At 40.1% G+C, this 21,842-nt stretch overlaps 1 long non-coding RNA gene across 2 annotated transcripts in view; it reads right to left on the reverse strand.

Moving 5' to 3' along the window:
• The window catches only part of LOC131378566 (uncharacterized), a 63,118-nt gene extending 42,639 nt beyond the window's left edge, over positions 1–20,479 (reverse strand). For both annotated transcript variants that reach the window (XR_009207888.1, XR_009207887.1), the window contains exon 1: positions 20,431–20,479. This is a non-coding gene — a long non-coding RNA (uncharacterized LOC131378566). The remainder of the gene's footprint in view (positions 1–20,430) is intronic.
• Positions 20,480–21,842: the final 1,363 nt, after the last annotated feature.

The following is a 21,842-nucleotide window of genomic DNA, read 5'->3' on the forward strand; positions in this document are numbered from 1 at the left end:
TTTATGCCTAACAGGATCACAGGAGGATAATGAGATGTAAAATAAGCCCTTAAAACACCATTTCCCCCACCACCACCCCCCAACCCCTCTCTCCTTCCCACTGACAGCGCAGGGAGACAGGGCATGGGGGTTTTGGTCAGTTCATCACTGAGATTTTCTTCCACTGCTCTGGGAGAGAAGCCCTTACCCTGTGAGGCCATGGGGTCTCTCCCACAGGAGACAGCTCTCTGAACTCCAGTGTGGGTCCAACTCCCATGAACAGCAGCCATGCCTCACCTGCTGCAGCATGAACTGCTGCTTTTCAGTCCGTTTCAAACAAGAAAATGTATCTGTTAACATAGAATATTACAGCAAAGTTTTACTGTGTGTATATATATATATTCTCCCCCCCAAATAAAAGAATGTGTGTGCACACATGCGGATACAGAATTTGTGCTACTGCCCTAAAAGACACAATGCAAAAGCAAGGGACACTAGCAGAAGAAAACAACATCACAGGCGCACCACTTTACCCCTTGTTATTTATTATCACACAAGGAGATGCCTTTCTTGCTGCTGTTTTTCAAGGACATTACATTTCATTCACACCATTCCCAGTTTTATTCACACCATTCCCAGTTTCCACACCAACTGTTCAGCAATTAAAAGCAAAGGGTTTTACTGTACATCACGACTGGTACTCCAGTATCAAAATGTCTCTTAACCAAACCTAGAGGTATTTCTCTCTCTCAAATCTTATTCTATCTGTAAGATAAGTGGGTGGGATTTCTCTCTTCCATAGAAGAATGTTCAGTGTTTTTAACTGCTTTTTCATTAGAAAAAGGAATGTCAAAGTCACGTGCTCTCTCTCAAAGACTACTGTGTATGTGCAAAGTACACATCTTATACTGGCCATTAGCTGTGAGTATTGCACTTGCAGTTATAATAGTCTGCTTTTTCCTTCTTCCATGGGTAATGGTGCATGGAATGAGTGTCTCAATCTTGAAATGGAACAACAGACTACTGATCTTTTAAAAAGTTTCCAGAAAAAAAAAAAAAAAAAAAAAAAAAAGGCACAGGGAGAGAAACAGTTTGTAGTGTTTTCCTCGTGGGGGAGAAGCCATCAGCTGAGTTTCAGAGCAAGCCAAAAGACTCAAGTTACAGCTTTAAAATGAAAAACAACTCCAAAGGAGCAGGGAGGGAGGAAAGGGGGAACACATAAAAAAAGCACCATCACACAGAAACAAGGCAAAATGCAAAGAGCACATCCCTTTATCAGAGAAAACTTCTATGGACAATTTCTTCTGTTTATTATGTTGCTGATTCTTAGTACAGGACAGAGTGGCCTAGCTGACTGATTACAGTCCTGCACTTATATTGACATTGTATTCAATCTACAATTTAATTGTTTTCCCCACTTCCAAGGGAGAAGGGACTGTTCTGTCCCTCTCTCTGCTGAGGGTTTGTTTTTTTTTCTGTACACTAGCAAAAATGCCAAATATTTCCTGGGAGCCTTCTTCCAGTTTCAGTCCACACTGCTGCAAACTGAAAAAAAGAATAAGACCAAGACTGGGAATTAACTACATCTGCAATTTTCACTACCATAGAGCATCCTGCTGTTATTTGACTTTTACAGTGTTAACATCCAAGATGTATTACATTTGCATTAATTCTAGATGCTTTTCTAGATTAATCTTATTCTCTTTGATGCAATATTAAATCCCTGAACAGGCTCCTGTCAAAGTGGCATGTCTCACACCAAGCAGAAATATTACAAATGAAGATGATTACAAGACAAGACTGAACCGTAATGAGCTCAAGCACTAGGCAATAAGAGTAGAGTGCTAGAAAAGGGAATTGGAGTGCAAGCAGCTCTCTGAAACAACATTTTCCCCTTCCCTATTCCTATTGTTTAATATGGTTTTAAGAAGGGATTAAGAGCACCTTCTTAATAAACAAAGCTTTATTTCCTCAGAGTATACAAACAACCTACACAGAGAAGTCATGACTCACCCACGACCTTTGTCCTGGATGCCTAGAAATGGTACAGCAACTTCTCATCAGTGCACTCCATTCAGTCACCCCTCCCTCCCACCCTAAAGGTGGCAGCTACCTCCTGCAGCCCAGCCACCTACTCACAAACAAGCTGGGAACCTGCTGCTTGGGAAAGCCTCTGAAAAGCAGCACTTTAACATCAAATAGTGATGGATCTTCCCCTAGAGTTAAAAGTATGGCCAGCTGACCATTCAAGTGACCAGCATGCAAAGAATAAGATAAACCCAAGGCAAGGGCCAGCAGAACAATTAGCAAACTCTCCTAGCATCCTACCAAGGTGTGACACTCGTCCCCTCCTGAAGATCCTTCTCAAACACGAAGGCACAAGCTTTTCACTGGGACTGCCAGCAGACCGCAACTGATGTGGTCCCAAGGTTATTAAGCTCAGTCTATCAGCTCAGTCCTGCATACCATAACAGAGAGCCCAAGTTATATTACAGGGCATAATTATTCTGAAAAACTACTTTTTTCCCACAGATTTTTTTTTCAGTTAAAGACATCTGTTGCCCTCGTCCTTGAAAGGTGGGCCTTAACCACCAGGAATCTGCACAACTCCACACAGCCCAAATCTTAGCAAAGTGTTTTAGCTCTGTGATTCTTCTTTTCAGAAGGACAGAAAGTCACATTTTTCTGTAGGAAAGCGTCCTTTTCGGAAGCTGGGGCAAAGCCATATGCTGCTTTATAGCGTGGTGGAGCAGGAAATGGTGCTGATCATACAAACAAGTTGCTCAGCCAGGAAATGGCACCTGCCAGAGCCCACAGAAAATTAGCCAAGTGAAGTGAAATTGCAGGCTCTGCTTGCAATTTTATGGGTGAGTATCTTTTGTATTTATTGCACTGGACCAAGTGCAGCTTCTACAAGATGAATGTGACAGATTTCATCTGACAGCCAAGTCTAATCGTATTTTCTGTACAAAATGACCAAAGACAAAAGTGCACATGTCTAGGTAGTCCAGTGATGTGCCATATGGAGGTCTAGATAAAGTGTTTTTTCCTGTTGTTAGAGCTCTCCACAATAACCAGGCATGGTCTGCATCCTGAATAACTGGAGCAGAGAGAACAGATCTGGGGGTTTTTCTGGAATGGTGAATTAAGATAATGTCCCTTTCATTGCTTGGACCACCAACTGTAGTGGAAAAAGTAGTTAATTGATCAGACATGAGCACTCCTGGTAGATACATCTGTGCCTATAACCAACAATAAACACTTCAATGGTAAAATTCAGTTCCTTACTGAAGTTCTCTGAATTTCTCTCCTCTAGCACTTACTGGTGATGCGACTTAAAAGTACTCTTATATATCTGAGCAAAGAGTATTTGTGTAGCGATGCAGCAATTAGTTCTCAATACAAAATGATCACTCCTGGAGTCCACACAATCAGATTTCTACTAACCTTCAAGACATTATTGTAGTAATCTTTTTAGATGCATCGATTACTTTGACTTTTTTGCTGAAACAGAAGCAAAACAAACAAACAAAGAGAAAAGCTTTGACACAAGTATTTGAAAGCTGCTGATTTTTCCAACTAATGAAAAACCAAGCTTCTTTCTACAAGCCCTTCCTTGCTTCAGACCACAGCTGCGAGAGCACTGTATGTACTTTATTACAGATCTGTACAGCAGCCAAAAGTAATTCACTAATCTCAGAATTACTATACCCTGCAGTACTCTGAGTGCAGCTTTGATTACTACAAAACTATGGAACACGACAATGTACACAATGAAACAGTATGTCCAGTAAGCCCGTAAGAACGCCAGAAAACCAAAAACACCTCACACATGCATGCTCAATGGTCTGCTTGTAACTACAGGTAGCTGCCAGGTGAGCTCTGGTACCACCTTATGCTGCAATTAGTTATGTACAGGTTATGGAGCACAACAAATTACTGTTCGGATACATCCTGCAAATAATGGCTAGGCTATTCTGGAAGAACACAGAAGGAAATCCCTCAAGGCTGGCACATAAGGCAGATCCTCAGGTTGAGGAGGTCCATCATCATGGAGCATAAACTGAACTCTCCATCTTAAATCTGAAGGTAACACCTCGAATCTTTAAAAAACTTCTGAGGACAGTATTCAAAGAAGTAAGAGCCTATTTAAAACAAACAAAGGCCTGAAGAGTTTAGGATTGTTTGAATTAAAAATAAAGTTCATTTTTAGAAGCCAATAATTTGTTGCAAATGCACCTATGTCTTTTTTGCAGTGAGGAAACTTTTGGTTTCTGCACAAGTATTCACAAAGAAATAATTTCAAAAACATTCAGCACTTGTTTTACCAATCACAAACTCAGATGCTCTGTTACACTAAAACTGGACTCACTGTTTCTCTCAGCAGAGAAAGTCCATGAACTCTCCATAATTTTAATTACCAAAGTAACACCTACCTCCTTCAGATTAAACTCCTGGTAAAAAAAAAAAAGGAGCAAGCCAGCTCTGTTGTTTGGGCAGAAATTTACTTTTTACACGGGCATCCAGAGAATGACTCAGCCTGACTGAAGCTAACCCCAAAATACCCCGCTAGTGACAGGTTTTACAAAAGCACTCTACTTCCCTTTGGTTTCCATTCCTCTTTGTTTGGAATTTGGATGGCAGGAAAAGGAGACCTATTTCTATCAGCAGCACACAGTGTGTGTTTTCCAGAGACTGCGCACAAATCCCGAGAGACAGCTATAAAAACGGGCTCCAAGTACCTTGGATGAGTTTTCAAAACACATGCAGGATTTTTAGCTGCATGATTCCCGTCTATCTTAACTGCTTCACTGCTGCTTTCTAGAAGAGGCACACCGTGTCAAATGTGTCCTCTGAGCTTTGCCAGCATTCACATCACCACATGCCATCATTTTTCAATCATACCTCTGCATTCAGCCACTTAGGATGTGTGGAACAATCTAATTACTACAAGAACCAGCTAAAGCTTGAAACTGCACTTCACCTTCTCCCACCAGCCTTCCTCATGCTGAGTGGTATTTTGCTTCATTAATACTGCAACTGATTTCTGCAAAGTTATCACTCCACATGAGCGAGATGAGCAGCTTCATCACTTTTCATGGAAACGTAATCAGCCTAGAAAGAGCTGGATTCATTGCACCCAGGAATGAGGGGGGAGAGTACACTGCTCCTTTCCAAGTGTTTTGTTAAAATTGTGATTGAATAGAAATTAGGAACAAAAAAAAAAAAAAACACATCAATTTGCTTCAAAGATATAGAACACTGATATATTTCATTTTAAAAGGAAAAGGTAAATATGATTAAGTAACAGTCCAAGAGAACAAAGAAATTCATGGGAATACACATGCACCCACAAGATAATGGTCTTGCCTAGACAGATCCAAGCTCTACAAGTGTTTGTTGCAAAACCTGCAATAAAACCACCTGAAACTGAGGTGGTGAGGAGCACCAGCACCCATCTCCCCTCCCAGAGGCAAAGGCAGGCACAAACACATCGCTGTGTGCATGGAAGAGCATCCTGTCCACTCTGGCTCCAGAACAGTAACAACAAAACAACAAACCCACCCTCCCTCAAAACAGGAAGGATAAAAGTAATATGGAGCTTGCTAAATGCTAGCACGCAAAAATGTATGTAATGTGAGATTACTTCAAACACTGAGACTCCTTCAAAGATCTAGCACTTGACTGGTGGAACACAGAAAATCTCCCCACCTTGTTAACAGGAAACTGAGTTTGAAGCTGCAGGAAGCTCTCGTGTTGCACCATGCACCTTGCTGGGAGCACTTCTACGGAAAAATCAATTTCTGCAAATCAATTTAATTTTTAAAAAAGGGAAAAAGCCATCTAGCATCCATAAACACTTGATAGAGTTATGCTTAATATAACCTTTATTTTATTCCAAGGCAAACTCACAAAGAAATCTGCTGTCCAACTCTCCCCTTTCAGGACTCACAGCAAAGCTTTCACTTCTTCGGTGAAAGGTGTTGGGATCCCCCTCAGAGCTCTTTCAAAATGGTCTCTAAACAAGGCAGAAAGGTCAACCCAGAAAACCACAAAGCTCTCCTTTATCCTCAACTCCATGCATGATACATTGCCAGCAATTTTGTGACTGAGTAAATTTTGTTTTTGCTGGTAAGGATAATAGGACAGATTGGCTGCTTCAGCGCTTTTATGAGTATAATCTCTTTTCAAATAGCAAAAAAAGTGGCCTACTATAAACCACAAAAAAAAAACTGCTGAATCTTTCACTTGAATTTGGTTTAGTCCTTCATCCAGCAATAAAAATTAATCTGCTAATTTCATTTGTGAGTAGTAACAATCTCAGGCTTGTCTCTAGGGAACAACATCCCTATTGGTGAAAAAGTCAAACCACTCTCCAAGAGCCTTCCTGGCTATCCCAGCAGAGGCCATCAAAGGCAAAGAGCCCTAATAACTTGTCATCCAGATTAAACAGATGGTTAAATCAAGTGTATCCAAAAAACATACCTCAGTTGTGGTCACTGCAGGAATTTCCCTTCACAGTAAATTCATTTCAAGTAAAACAAAGATACCAGAAATTAATTACAGCTATGAATTCAGTGATGACTTGTTTAATAGAGGAAAAAAATCTTGGCAAACTTTGGAAATTCTTGGATAATCGTAGTGTGCAGATTCCCAAATAATTTATTTAATTAAAAAGATAATTCATTTAATTAAAAAGATATTTCATTCCACACTGGAGATATGATACTGGAACAGGAAGCATCACATCATGAAGGATAATAAACCCTCACCAACAGGAACACCAAAAATGCATTGCTTCCCTAAGAAACGCTTCCTATTTTCCTGATCTTTGGTTGACACCTGTAGTAGGTTTACCCACACGAAACAGAACCTATAGACACCCTTATTGCTGGGGCCAAGGCACCCTTAGATCAGCCCACAACATTATTTTCACTGCCTATAGTCAAAATTTTATTCCCCATTTTTAATAGCAGCTAATATTTTTCCTTTCCATTTAGTCACCACAGACAATTCCCTCCAGCAATGGAGATTTGCTTTCATCACTGTGCTGGCCAGTCCTGCCACAAGAATGAAATATTTTTAAAGGGTATTTTTTCTCAGGAGAGAATAAGATATACTTATCTCTGTACTAATTTCTAATTCTTACTCTTAAGATTAAGGAATTAAGAGGCAGATACATCTGCTGTCCTTATCAAATTAATTAGTACAAATTGGCAGTCAGAAAAAAATCCACTTCCAGGGAGCACCTAGCTCCCTGCTTCAAATACCAAGCAAAGAGCATATTGAATATATCACTGTAGGGTAATGCTCAGCAAACAAAGGATGTTACACAAAGCAATTGCTCTCCATGCTGCTATTCTCAGGCTGTCCACACTCCAGTTGCAATGCACTTGATGCTTGATTTCCAACTGGCACAAATTGCCTCCAATTCCAGGCGAAACAGTGAAATGTAAATAACAAGTTATGCTTTTTATGATACATGTGAAAAATACGAAAGCGCCGAAACAATCAAAAATACAGAAATTTGCTGCAGACTATGGAATTTGGGCAAGGAATTATGCCTTTTCTTCCTAAATAGGATTGCTCTTCACAAATGTAGGAAAGTCAAAATTTACAGGCAATGCTAATATTTATCACAACATTGTGATAGCACGACAGAAACCCTCTATTTTTGCTTTAGTAAGGCAAGAATCAACAGTGTTCATCTTACAAATGCTTTTATATGCTTGCTCAGTAACAATGTTTTCTGAGAGTTCAACACAAAAGAAATACACTAAAATATTTTGAATCATTTAAATGCAATTTTGGGTTAGTTCAACATAGTCATTGAAATATTTTGAGTGCTCATATGTTACAAATGGAAGAGGGAGACTTGAAATGGTCCCTGCCTTTGCCCAGGTTTCTGGCAGCAGGCAGCAGTTTCATTGAAGGGGCCAGGACCCCAAAATCCACTCTCGCTCACAAGTTCATAATAATTACTGAGCAAGTCTATTACAACATGAATTATTTATTGAACAGACATGAGGAAAAGCAGATGTAAGGCTCTAAAAGGCTTCTCTCTACACAGGATCAACAAAAGAAACACTACTAAGCAGGTTCATAGGACAGTGCAGGATAATAAAGGTACCTACATTATAGCTAGTAATGGCATAGTATAAAATAGTATAAATTAGGAGCCAGTGTCACGTACCAATGAATGATGGTGGTGTGCAAAGAGCCTCCTTTCTCTCAGTTCAGGAAAGTTACTTGAGGCTGACATCTCAGCTTTTCAGGAGAACCCGTCACATACGCAGAGAATGTATAAGAGATTTCTGATTATGTGAAAGTCATAATGGTCTTCTGCAGTTTGTGAAAGTGCTGTGGCCATCAGAAAAGAATTTTAGCTTATCCTTCCCCATGCATTCAAGGCAGGATGTTTATTGCTGGCTAAGGGTGTTTTCAGCTGAGATAATTCACCATGAGGCAAGCTTACTCTGGCCTGACCTAGCCATGGGGGAGGCATTTAGGCTTCTGCTGTGTCAGAGGTGAGAGGTCCTGTCCCATCATATCAATAGCTCCTAAAAAGCTGTCCTGGTCCTCTGATGATGATATCAACAGGAAGATGCTGAAGTGCTTTAACAGCATTAGAAGTGCTAAAAACCTACAAATACTTTTCCTCCTGCTTATGAGGTACACAAGTGCATGTTCATCCCTGATGCACAGGAGAACAGAAGTTTCTTAGCAGGATCAGTAATGGAAGGCCCAAAAGAGAACCTCAGTGCTTTGACATGTGCATTGGCAGTGAAGAATATTTAATATCATGAATAATAAAGGACCCCCTAGTTCATACTTCCATGTATGCTAAAACAAATGGGAAAAAATCTTTTTTTTTAATTCAGTGTTTTCCAGGCACAAAATTTTGAAATTAAATTTTTAAATGCCAGTCTAGAAGCCAAATTACAACACAAAGTGAATATGGTTTTTAGAAGAGGTACACTTTGTGGAACTTCATGTAAACCAACCAAAAACAAAATCACTGTAGAAAAGTCAGAAGGGGTTCTTCTGGAACTACTACTGAAGTGCTTGAGAAACACACAGACTTCAACTTTGACTTGAATAGCATCTTTTTCTGGCAAACAAGAGGTACGGCAGAGTTTCAAACTTTTGAAGTTCAAATTATTGGAATAACACACCAGAAGAATTTGGCTAAGGAAGAACATATTATTCAGAAACCACAATATTTGAAATAGCTAAAATGCTACCATTAACATCTGTAGCTAGGACTACTTCCAATTAGGAAAGAAAAAAATCTTAGAAGAAAGGCAGCAGGAATATCAAACATTTGTTTAAGAGGTAGATTCAAGTCAACCAAACAAAGGCAAGTAAAAATTGTGATTTTCATTTGATGTCTGCATAGGAACCTCCTGTATGCTAATCAATAGGATTGAAACACAAAACATCCTCCACCTACAGAATTACCAGATAAAGACATTTCGTTCAGACAAATTATACTCATGCACTCAGTGATTGTGTTGGGTTTCCATGCTATTATCTGCCATTTACCCCCACTCTATGTCCTCTCCTGGTAGGTCCTGCACAGGTCACAGCTGGCCTTGCCAAAACCAAGATGTGAGTAGAAAGATAACTTCTCAATGAGACCTACTGCAAGCTCTGATGTAGAAGAGAAATGCTGTTCTCTTTGTGACCTTTTGTCTCCTGCAGCCTGAAAGAAGGATTCTTTCACAGTGACCGTCCCAAAATTGAACCAGCAGAGGTACTTTTGACAGTACAAGCCATTGTCAGCTCTCATTTCAAAAACTGAATTTCAAGAAAGACGGATTTGGCTTTTATGAGAGCTGTCATTCTATTGAAACTAAATTTATTTTCAGAGGCTCCATAAACTGCCCGAGTGAGATCTTAACTGCATTAACTTTTTAAGATATATTTGAAAAACTGTATTTCATGGGACTACTGCAGAACTCAGACTTAGTGCTTATAAATCACCTCCTGAAAAGGAATCCATTCTGACATGTTTTATTGAACATAACTTAATAATAAACCCAGACTGTACATGGGATGCCCAGCTGTATTTGTGCAGGATTCCCAATGTACTATCAGATTAGGGTCTGGCATGACAGATTCAATTGGCTGCCTGTGGAGATTAGGAGACTGCAGGTCTTATTTTTTGTAAAACTATTAAGAGTTTAGCCTACTCTTTCCAGTGAGTAGCACCAAAGACATTCTCCACTGTCATTAGCTAAACGGAAGACCCTGTCATATAAATCACTTCACGCTTTAAAAAGTTTAAATATAGCATCTTATTCTCCAAGGTACAGAAATTTGTTATCCTACCCACATATTATGGGGGAGCAGCAGCCTTGAGATGTTCTTCAGTGACCCTTATTTTTCTAAGCCCAGAGAATTTCCCAAGTATCAGCCAACGGCACAAAAAAAGTTACATCTGAATGTCAATCACAGCCAATGTGCTTTTTCTAACTCAGGCATCTCAACTCTAAAGTGATTGGTCTTTTCCCTCTGGAGTCAGGCTGACTGATACAGCAGCTCTCTCAGTTGTGATATTAACATTTCAAGTCAAGACTCAATTCACATCTCCATCTGAGAGACAAGACACGAGACCCTTAGGCCTGCAAGCACCGCAGGGCAGTTTAGTTTGATTCTCAAAATCCCTAGTGCTCCACACACTGAAAGTAAACTGAGAGGCTGCAAGTTAAAATTCCTCCTACAGAACGCAGAAATACGCTGTTGAGGTTTCAAATCAACACAGCTACTCCGGGGAAGAATGCTGGAACCCTGCTGCTCTTTGGGAGAACCCTGGCAAGCACATTCCAATGGCATGTCCCAAACCTGACCAGGCACAAATCCACGCCTCCCACATCCCTGTGACAGCCGCTTGCCCCTGCAGCTCTCACATTCCCCCACAGAGAGATGAGGCTGTGTGTACTGACTAGCCATGGGTCAAGCACTCCACTGGGAGTTTTTTTTCCTGTTTTCCTGAGGGGCTGCAGCAAAAATCCCCAGAGGTTTGGGTCACTTTCCTTGGTAACCCTCCTAGCTGATGGTGGCAGCTGCAAGATGCTGCTCAGCTGAGCGGGTCAGAGTTTTGCCATGGAACAAGTCAAAAGATTTTTGGGCTACTCTCTTCCACAGGCCACTCAAATCTATTTTTTAGCATGACTTCAAGGAGGCATCACTTACATTGTTTCAAAAGGAAATTTTCACCTTGAACGGGCTCCCAAAAACAGGCACATTCCAGAAACAGCTAAACCATCTTTAAAGTATTGCTACTTTCTCAGGATATAGAAAGCATCAGAAAGAAGAGTTCTGTTTGTGGAAACACACAGATTGATCTTCTGCAGGTTCACCTTTCACTCTGGGTTTTTAAATGCCTTTCAATACTGAGGAAGCTATTCAGTAGAATCCAAGAGAAAGAAAAAATCAAAATACTTTTCCACTAATCTCTGCAAATTTGAGGAGTTTTGAAAAGTTAAAGGTGGTTAGAAATTTAAGAAACAAAAACTAAGAACACTTATCATTTTCTCTATTTTTCTTAGGAAAGAGAAGGAATGACATTTAGATTCTCACCCCTCTCTTTTCTACCAAATACAATTTTAAACTTCCAAGTATTCAAGTGGTAGGGTCAAAGATGTAAAACCAATTGTCTCAAAAATCTCACATTAAAAAACCTGGGAAAAAAATACTCTATATAACATTTGACAGGTCAAAAAAGTATCTTTCTATTTTAAATCATGTGAAATAGAGACAACTGACATAGTTGACAGAGTCACAGATCTGTAGTTATTTACAGTGTTCTTTGAACCAGAAAAACAACACGGCCATTCTCAGTGATAGTTGTGAAGGACTGGAAAAAAAAGTAGTTATGACTAAACTGGTTGTGTCAGTGCAGTGCTATGGGAACATGGAAGAAAAACAGCAGGACAAACCATTCTGAAAATCTCTAGTACTGACACTGAGGTTCCAATAATTAATATTATTATTGCTACAGCACTCCAAAGCTATAGCAACTTGGCATTCAAATTTCATTTTACCAGTAGTTTGACATTATCAAAAATTAAGCCCCTAGTTAGAAGCCTAACATTTAAATTCCACATTTTTAAAGAAACTCATTGAAGAAACAAATAGGTACAAGAAAATAAAATACTTAAAATAGATGGCAATCTTTTGGTAACAGATGGCAATGCCATTCTACCTTAACTCGCTGTAAAAAGGATATGGTAACAACTCATCTAGATAGGGCTTTTATGATTTTATTTCTGCACACCTTTTATACATGTACATATAGGAAGGAAAACTTCCTCATCAAGTCTTCTGTGGGACAGGAAAACTCTTAAAGAGAGGAAAGGTAAAAACAAACACCTCTTTCCTTCTTTTCACACTCATCCTAGCACCTGGAAGTCTGGATTAACATCCCATTACACAGCCAGGAAAAATACATAAGTAAAAATAAAACCATGCAGTGTTGGCAGGACACAGATTCACCTGGGTTTGAACTCTGTCACCCAATGTCAAACAAATTAGACAGATTTTTTTCTTCCCTGTAGTCAGTGTAAGTGTTCCCATGAACGTCAAAAGGGGTAAGATTATTTTAATATGATTTGCTACAAACACTGATGCCTACAGAGGTAAAGAGAAACTATTCTATAATATTATTCTCTAAAATACAACCATAGGTGTGGCTTCTTACATAGATTCTGAATAGAAGAACTAGCTTCAAATATAATCCACACTCTTATTTATATCTTAATGAAAATAATTTGCTTTTGGAGCTAAAATGTTCCACACTTGCCCTCAGCTGCACTCTAGGGTTTTTTCTGCAATTCTGACACATAGATATCAAAGCATTGCAAATAATAGAAAGAGACAAGGAGAAAATAGTCTTTAAAATACAAGTGTATGAGGATATTATAAGAGTGACGTGAACCTGCTTATAACAGATAAAGGAACAGAAAAATATTATTGACTCATGTCTTATTCCTCAGATCCCCAAGCTATTGTATCGCATCCTGAGATCAGCACAAAGCAAATAGATAGACACTTTAAAACTATGATTTCTTTTTCTCAACACAAGCAAATCTTGAAGACAAAATTAACCATAAAAATGCCAAGTTTGAAAAACCAAAAAAAAAGCAAATTGGAAGGAGGGCTGTACCTTAGTCGACTCTGCCTGTAATTCCAGTGCCTAGTCTCAGGGTCAAAAAAAAAGGGTTCTCCACTTGACACCACCAGCCTAATGCCAAACGCCAGCAGCAGCCCAACATTCTTCCATCCCATGGACATAATTCTGCCTTCCTGTTCTGCCAAGACCACCCAAACACATCTGAGCTTATGACAGGGCTAGGATAGGATACACACAGGATAGGAACAATTAACAAGTATTGCAGACATGGTTCCTGTGCAAGGTCAACCTCCCAGACCTCTGGGAATCATCCAGATCCTCAACCACGGGAAGAAGGAAGGGAGATCACGGGGGGCCAGCATCGCCCAGCACTGCTCATGTTCTGCACACCCAAATGAGTTCATCCTAACCCCATCAGTGGGGGTGGTGCTCTGGCCATTCCCCACACTTGGGCACCCCCAGAATTTGCCCTTTTTCCACTCTCCTCCCTCTGGTAAGTACCAGGTGTCACTTGCTCATCCCAGGTCACCAGGCCTGGTAAGGTTTTCACATCCTTTCACATCCAGGCCTTAAAGACCAGAGAAGGTCTTTATAAATGTTTTATGCACGCTGTGGCAGGTAAATAGCTGTGCAGATATGGTTTGACTGCATCATTAAATCAACCTATTTGATCTCCTAAAAGACCTGACAGTGTCCCCTTCTTTCACTTTGGAAGCAGGAATAAAGTCACCTCTAGCAGCCTGTTACATCCTCCTTGAGCCCAGCATGCTGTACATGAGCTTCACAACATCACCCACCCGTGCTTTCCAAAAAAAGGGAAATTAGAGTAGAATTGGGCTATAGTGCACGTGGGGGTTTTTTGTCATGTTTTTGGACTGCACCACAACCTGTGCAGCTGTGTCACGAAGAGGAAAAACTAAATGCAGAAATCTATATTCCCTGTCCCTGCAAAACTCTATTTGAAACCCTAATCAAGACAAATACTTCATCTACAATACATCTCCTATTCATAAAGAGAATGACAGTGGTAGAAAAATTAGCTGACAAATACAAACAGCACTATCATCTGTCCTTACCTTCTAATAGTAAACATCGAGTTTTTCCAAAAAAAAAAAGTAGACATTTAAATTAGAAATCATTTAAATTGAATTTTAAATGAAGAAAGCCCAGAAGCCAGCCTGTTTATGATAAACCTCGGGGTTTCTACATGGCTGGATTCACATTAGCAGAGGAATGGTAGCCTCATGTATTCACTGATCTATTACCTTCAAATTAGAAATGGAATATTGCATTAGCAAGCAGAAGGACACAACCCAGCACTACAGGGGAAACCAGTATTTCTGTCGTAAGCGCTGGAGAATCACAGTGCACATCTGTATAAATAATGAGGTAAAGGAAAAAACTGAGCTTGCACTGTTCTGAGGCTCATTTGCCTTGATTAGAATACTGACACTCATTTCAACATGACATCTGCTCTGAACAGCCAACCTAACGCCAGTGTTCAACACTCTTCTGAGAGGAGCCTCTCCTTCATCCTCTCTCATTTCCCTGAAAAAAGTAAGAAAGTAATGCTCAAATATGCTGAAATCTTTCATCCATTGATGACTTCCAAGACTCAGATAAAAATCAAAGTGTTTACTGCAGCTCTCAGTTTTAGATACACAAATTACTCAGAGTTGTTCCAGTCTAATTTGCAGTTCAGCAGTGACTATTGTATTCTGACCTGAACTACCTGAAGCTTTTCTTCTGAAGAGCAGGGAGGAAAAAAAAAAAAAAAATCAACCAGCTCTTGAGACCTGTATCTTTCCTCTAGGAAATGCTCTGAGAGGTGTTAGCAGCAGGTGGTCTGGCATGCCACTTGTCACCTGACAAGGCAAGCTGTGTACCTACCTCTTCTCATCGTCTTTAACAGAAATGAGCCAAGCTATGACTCACATTCCAGGCCCCAAAAATCCCAGAGTCAACTCTACAGTCAACTCTTGTCTCAAGCTGATCTTCAGCAGTTCTGCTTTGAAGGACTGTGTTCTTTATTCTCAGATAATATTACCAAAGATGCCGATTCCTGCAACATACATGTTCTTTACAGTGAAGTCTTTCATTCCCCTCTGGTAAACTCATATTTTCCAAAAGTGCATGTAGAAATATTCATGGATTTCCTGGCTTTTCTGCCTTTGGAGACCAAAGCTCTGCTGGCTTGGGCTGGACCCTTGAAGACTGTACAGGAGGCAATAGGGTATACTGAAGGGCAACTTTTCAACCACATGTATCCTGCCCCAAAAAAGTTCAGAATTAAGGCAAATAAGACTACTGATTAACACCAAATCTGGCAAATTATTTCAGCTGAAAACATGTTTTGTGTTTAAAACCTTCTGTTTTGACATCATTGAAGTACTTGGAACCATTTAACTCCTAAACACACTGAAGCCTAAACACTCCAAAGCAAAAACAGTTCTGAAATGTAAGAGTTCTCAAAGACTAGCTTTGTTCAAAAACAACACCATCTCTTCCCCCTCAGCTATTTGATTTTTTTTCAGCAAAAAAGCTAATTTTTCACTGGCCCCCTTGGGAATCTGAAGGAGAATTTGGAGAAAATGAGAGAGGGGAGACGGGGAAAAACCCTCAGGCCACAAGGTAACTGGATTGCTCTGCCCCATGTCAATGAAGGCAGAGCGGAAAAGACCAAATAATGAGCTAGCCAGAATTGCAGCACCTCAAGCAAGAGAAACTGAAGAGTACATGGGTCCCAAGACACAGGACCTAAATAAACATCCTGCTGACTGTCCAAGCAGAAAATCCGCTTTGCTGTTAGGTTCCAGGAACTTCACATCCTCCTTGTTTCCAGGATCACTCACTCCTCCTTTCAAGTAAATGTCACAAAAGCAGAGATCCTCAACCCATCAGCTAATATACATATGACAGCATACGATACAGACTCTCATAACCCTAAATATTCAGCCTAACAAGCAAATCCCAGAGAGGCAAGCAAACAGGAGATTCCTTGTTCAGAAGCCACTTAACCAGCTGCCAGGAGGTATGGCAGCACCTCAGGTTGGTGCAACCCACTGACTGAAGGCAAAACGCTCACAGATTTACATTATAGCAACCACTCTTTTATTAGTGATTTTCAGTCTGAAGCACTTTCAAACAGCATCGTTTGAAGGGCTTAGAACCAAGCAGAAATCATTCCATTTTCCCTTACTTGAATACATGGGAGCTTAGGTACATTCAGTCTTGCCTGAAGGAGAAAGATATTAGCATAGCAAAAATCAGAGATTTTAACAAATCTATAGATTAGACGTATATTATTTTAGGAGATATTTGCCCTCGTGCACATGTGGTTAGGCTGGAATACAATTGTTCAAAAAAAGCAATCTTCTAGTATCACTCTGCTGGAATAATGCGTACAGCATTCGCATTCAAATAGACAATCTGTGAGAGCCTGTTCAGCAAGAAGGTCTTTTTATAATGAACATCTCTATTCCAGTATTGGCAGAAAGGAAAGGGAATTGAATAACATCAGACATTTTAAATCCCAGTTCTCCAATCTACTTGAATTTCTTCTGCCTTATCACTTCTCAAAACCAGGGTACCCGTTTTCTCTAAAAACTTTGCAAGACTTAAGTTCCAATTGCCATCTCCACTGCTGGCTATTAAACTGTGCATACCCTACAGGGGTGTAATTAAAGGAGCATTAAGATTCTTTCACCAAAGGACAGTTCATTTGTTGCTGCCTGCACTCTTTTTTCAGGAGGTTAACTTCTTGGCAGCCCTTGCATGTCCTAGAGTCAATTTGCATCCCAAGGATGGAGGCGAGTGGGCAGGACTGAGCAGTTTATCTTCTCACCTCTCACTTACTACCACATCACTTGGCAGTGCCGCTGACCTTCCTCACCCTGGAAACAGGGACCACACACTATTGGGACTGTGGGAACAGAGACAAAATCCCTTTGAAATAATATACCTAATGACAAAAATATTACCAGCATGATGACACCCTAAAAGTCCCAATGTTAAAAAGCAGGCTGTTACTTCATCTACTCTCCCATTTGCCTTCTTGTCTCCCACTAAAAGGTTAAAAGTACTAGTAATTGTGCAGCCAGACAGAATTATTTGTAGGTACAAACAAAATATTACACTTTGTCTTCCGCTCAGAGGGGCAGTCACTACAGGAGGAAGTGCTGTCACACTCTGTCCTGAAAAGAGGGCAATCACAGTTCAGAATCCACCTGTGTGGCATCAAGGCATCATGCTGACCATCTAGACACCTCTGCCATGGTCCTGAAGCAGAAACAGGATGCCTTTAGAAGGAGGAGGCAATTAAAGAACTGGATGCTGAAACATTTGGAACTGCAGCCAGTAGGGAATGTGTGATGGAAGTGACAGAATTCACTGCAGAATAGCCTGAAGTGACAGAATTCACTGCAGAAGCTCCTTAAGGGGTCTTCAACCCCCTTGTGTACCCAGAGAGAGACTTGCTGCCATCACCAGTGCTGGCTGTGCGTGGCTGAAAGAATCAGCATTAATAAAACCACCAGGCAGCACCAGCAGCCTCATAAATGGCAGCAAGAGAAGCTGGACAACATCAGGGCAGGCATGAGGGAGAGCAGCAAAAACTCATCTGCAACACTGTAATTTCCCTGACTCTTCCCATTTGGGTTTTGGGATGGGATACAAAACCTGCCGTGCTTCCTGCTCTTCTCCCTGTGCACCCAAACTCCACCTCCTCCATTTTTCACCGCATGACAGCAAACTACTCACATTCCCTTTGAGGGAAGCACGTGTACCCCCACTTCCCGGGCTCACACACGGCCCAACCCACCTGCAGGGCAGCCTCTTGGAAACAGCTGCACGGCAGATGTGGCACAGAATAATCCAGTAAAGGATGGAGCTCTACGAACAAGTTGCTATTTAAAGTCCTTCTACTTTAACAATGAGATAAACCCTGAGCGGGAGAACGAACTTCTCAAGCAAGTTTAAACGCGCCAAGATCCACGATTGATGGGTATGAGAGACTGTTTCATACTCTACAGTGACCTTATTCATGTTTTCTCCTCTGACAACAACTCCGTAATAAATTGCCCAGACTGATAAAGGCATCATAAAAAGTACTCTGAAAACCCATTCACTAAACCATGCCCCCACGACTGTGCAGCAGCTAAATTAACAGGCAAGTCAGTCTAGAAATAGTTTTCCCAAATTGGCTGTTAATTTTTATTTTAGAGACACAATGGTTGTGATGCATAGTGATGAATCCATTTTGATTTTAATGTGTCTATCACCTGAAAAATTACTTTCAAAAATGCCTTGAAAATTAACCCTTCCCTCATTTTCATTCAATGAACAAACACCTGAGAAGAACAGAGGGCAGAAGGTGATTTAAGAAAAAAAAAGGCAGCACTAATGTCACTACAGAAGATGAAATTTAATGTTGTTTCTTTAGCCCTTTTCTCACCTGTAGTTAGATCAAGTGAAAACCCCATGTGTAGCATGCCCCAAAAAGCAGTTTTGAGAACTCGACAAATCATGCCAACTGAGTTGAAAGGAAATGGAAGGAGCAGATAGAGAAAGAAAATATCACAAGCCTGAAGTGTGAGTTGTTCTTTTCAATTAAGAACTGGTTTCACAATTCCAACTCACTTCCTTCTACTTCTTAACTTAGCAGGAATAAGAGTTATCTTAGGAACCCTTGCAGCAAATTGGCTGAGTGCTCAGAAAACAGGAGACTGCCTCTAGACACAGCCTTCTTTGCTAGAGTGGCTTTACAGAGTATCAAAACATTTTTTAAAACAAGAGAACAACCTGATTTTTTATCCACAGGTAGGCAGCTAAGAACCAGTCCTACTGAGCAAAAGGAATATCTGCACATATCCGCTGTTACTTCCTCAATGGCATTTTAAAGGAATTTCAAAGTTATAAAATGTGCCAGATTGAAGGTGAACACAGTGGGTCACCACCCCCAGCCTGTAACAGATAAAGAACTTCTCTGCTTTTGATGAATTGAGTTTCTATGTAGCAGACAGACATTATGAATGGATATTTACAGAGTCCTTTATCAAGCCATTACTAGCCTTAGATGATACAACCATCAAGTGAAAAGAAACAGCTCCACCAGCTGTTATTTATCTTTTTTACTCAAAATTGTGTGTACAATTTACTCCCAGGAGCATGAAAGCCTTTAATTTAAGGTGTACTAATAATGAATAAAATTCCCTGTATTTCCTTAGATTGGCATCCTAGAAGAGATGCCTATTAGGGTCTAGCCTTTTGGCTCTGGATCTTAGGAAACTTAATTCATTACTGTGAGAAACTGCAGAAACATGTTATTTCTATGGAAATTCTCCTTTATATGCAGATAAACTTTATTGGGTTTGTTTGGGGGTTGGTGGGGTTTATTTGTTTTGGTTTTTTTTCCTTGCTGCATCATAAATGCTGAAACTGTGTGAAACGCTGTAAAGCACCAAGCAGGATACAATTTGTTTGCCAAATTTCACTCCCTATGGACTGACCACATAAGCACAGCAAGGAAGGAAAGGAGAGTGCTGATATGGCATGAATAATATATGATACAACCTCAGTTCTGTAATCTCACTGTTTGTTTTCCCTTTTACCAAAGAAAGAAAGTGAGAAAAGATTGTAGGATTTAGCAAGTGTATATTTTGCTTCATATGAAGGAACATTAAGACTTATTAACTGTATTTTTTAGATGACATAGTTGCCTCAAGTTACTTCAGGTTTTGGCAACGCTACAGAATTACACAGACAAGTGGGCAGTTCCCAAGTAGCCAGGGGTTTCACCACATGGATACAGAGCAATGAGAACAGAATTTAAGTACACCCCTTTCTTCATTGGAAGACTACTGTAGTGAGATAAGTAGCATTATGTTGCTCCTAGTTCTCTTTTCTCTCATCCTTGCAGCTGAGAGTCCCTTCTTTCTCAACAGGGAGAAAGTCTTGTGACCAATGTAAACCAAGTCCTCTCTAGGGGGCTGGGAAATCAAAAAAGTTATAAACCCCAAATAAAACCAAATACTCTTTTGTTGCAGCAGCCCTCTTGTTAGAGGGTAGAAGTGAGCCAAGACGCAGACTCCTTGTTTATCACAGCATGAAAAGGGCCTTGGTTTATTCCTCTTTACAGCTCAGCCATCCTGACTCCAACCATTCACTGACTCTGGCTGTAGCAGCGCCTGCTGCAGGTTTCCCTGGCAGCCTCTGACTGCTGGGTATCTCCTGCTAAACTCTGACTGCAGCTTTCACCCAGCCAGACTGTGACTGCAGGTTCCAACCCCAGGCTCTAAGTGCACACCCACACTGACCTCACAGCAGTGATTCTCTCTCCCTGGGCTCCTGCTTCATCCTCTCCTGTCCATGATCCTTCTCTTACCAGCTGCCCCACTCCCTTTTATCACACTGATCTTTATTGGATGTAGCTGTGACTCATCAGGGGAGAGGCTGTACTGGGTAATTAACACAGCTGTTACTAATCAGGAATGAGGTCACCTATATTCCCTTCTCCTACAGTTCTCCACCTTAAACAACCCATTCACATATGTGATCCTAGATCCCTGCAAAAATCATATATCAGATCTGCCCTGAAGAGCTGGGATAAAGAGAGAGACTGAGCCTTTAAAGAGAAAATATCACAAGGATTATTTCCTTAGGGAAAAAAAAATTTCAAAACCATTTTGTCTGCTTTTTCACTTCATAAACAACAAACAAGAAAAAAACCTCACAGCATGAAAATTCCTCCAAATAAACAAATAAAACACACACACAAAAAAAGGCTGGAAGAAATCACCCAGCATGGAAAATTAACTAAAATGCTGGAAAATTATCAAATGGAACAGAAAATAGTCTTATAATGGGAAATGTCAGGCAACCCTAGTAAAACTGAAGCTTCCATTCCCACCTGTAATCACCACCACTGAACTCTTAATAGAGAATCTACAATTAGACACAGATGGTGATGAAGATGGTGCAATGTTCTGTGGATGCTTGTGGTTATACATTTTGTTAAACAAAGTGCTCAGTCAAATTAAGCACACTCCTGGAGATTTTCTCCTTTAGCTCTCTAAGATCACTTCTCAAATCAGAGGGCAAGACTTAACAGACAAAACAGTGTAAAAACAAGCACTTAATACAGATAATCTGGATTATTTTAGAATTTTGCATTTCCTATTGTTCTAGTAAATTCTAAGTGATGAGAGAAAGTCCATTCTACATAAGTCTCTTTTCCAACAAATGGGTGTACTAAGAACTCTGTTTTGGACAAAACACAAAGAAAACAGCAAAATCATCTTATGCAAAGTGCATGCTGAAAGGTAAAAGCAGAATTCTATTACTGGAAAAGAATTTAGAAGGATATTTGAGAAAAACCCTTTTCTGTTTTTAAAATAAATTGCATTGTGTTCAGAATGTTTCAAGGCGGTGTTTGGGTTGAAATCCATACTTCAACAGGGTTGATACATAAATATGAAGTTAAACCAACTTGCTTTACTCCCCATAAAATTCCACTAAAAAAATCTTTCCCAATCATTTTTTAAGTTCTCCTTTTAGTATCAAAGAACATTAAAATACACAAAGAACTTCTTTAATACAGCTACACTGTTTTCTGTTTAATCAAGAAAATATTGATTTGCTTCTTAGATATTTAAAGGCGTCTTAAGTTCTTGAAGACCAATTTGCAAATAGTTTTTTCTGTTCGTGAGGAGAGAAAACTAATAAGGCA

Source organism: Hirundo rustica, chromosome 5, assembly GCF_015227805.2.
Source record: "Hirundo rustica isolate bHirRus1 chromosome 5, bHirRus1.pri.v3, whole genome shotgun sequence".
Taxonomy (NCBI): Eukaryota; Metazoa; Chordata; class Aves; order Passeriformes; family Hirundinidae; genus Hirundo; species Hirundo rustica.